General features: G+C 53.6%; 1 pseudogene; it reads right to left on the bottom strand.

Moving 5' to 3' along the window:
• Nucleotides 1–315: 315 nt before the first annotated feature.
• The window catches only part of LOC110327589, a 3607-nt pseudogene continuing 2765 nt past the window's right edge, over nucleotides 316–1157 (bottom strand).

Below are 1157 nucleotides of genomic sequence, written 5' to 3' on the forward strand. Positions count from 1 at the left end.
ACAGTGGTCTATGAGGCCCTCGTGTTCCAGAGGCAATGGAGATGAAGAATCAGCCAAGAGAAGAAACAACTGAGCAGCCTCATGGGATGACTAAATCTCTGGTGTCAACAGTGTTTGCCTAGATACTACCCAGAGCTCACTGCTGTTCTATCTTGACAGCAAACTACCTTGTTCCATTCTCTGGATGGGAAGAGAGGGCATAACCTTGAGTGTGAAAATGGGCAGGTAGGAAAGACCTGAGGCTCCAGTGGGAGTTCAAAGGTCTCCTTCCAGCAGCTAGAGCAGAGGCAGGATGGGGAGGGGAGCAAAGAGTGATCATGAGAGCAGGCTTGCCCTACTCAGCTGAGAGCAGTCAGTGGAAGGCATTCCAAAGGTCCTCACTATCCCTCCAGGAATGGAGTAAAGGCTTACTTGGGTGGGGGGGGGTGTTGCAGGGGAGATCTGCAGCATTGTGGGCAAGGACTCCATGATCTGCACCAGCAGCCAGTCAATGTCCAGTTCCTGCACATTCTCATCTCTCGGGCTCAGGTCAGGCTCTCGCTGCAGGATCAGGCCAATGAACTTATCATGAATCATCAATCATTAGGTGATAGTACTTGGCCGACTGGTCCAGCACAGCAGAATCCTTCGGCCAAGCTAGAACTCTGGAAGCACAGACTGGATGCTGCCAAATGCACCAGTTTTGAGCCTCTTCAGTCTGTTGTTCAGGGCTGTGCTCAGGCAGGTTTCTTATTGGGGCTAGCCTCCACTGGGGCAGAAGTGAGGGATTTCACAGGATGGGGACTGCCACTGGGTTGGGACTCCTCAGCCATCTCTAGGGGCAGAAGCTGGGTGGCTGCAGTGTGGTCTTTCCCATATGGTGTAGGGGAATCCCCAGTGGGGGAAGAGCTCAAGAGGACAAAGGGGTGAAGCTGATTCCTCAGGAAGTGAGGAAGAAAAGGTCAAGAGCCTAAGGTGAGAGATGGGAGGTAGAAAGGCACGTTCTGGGGGTATGGGCAACTCTTCTGGACCAGAGTGGGTAGATGATCACCTTGAACCTGATGGCGATATGGATGGGAGGCGGGGGGAGGGGTATCTTGGCTTTCCTGACATAAGAAGGGGTTGGAGGCTTCCTCCTCCTCCTCCTCCTCCTCCTCCTCCTCCTCCTCCTCCTCCTC

The sequence above is a fragment of the Mus pahari genome, chromosome 10 (assembly GCF_900095145.1).
Source record: "Mus pahari chromosome 10, PAHARI_EIJ_v1.1, whole genome shotgun sequence".
Taxonomy (NCBI): Eukaryota; Metazoa; Chordata; class Mammalia; order Rodentia; family Muridae; genus Mus; species Mus pahari.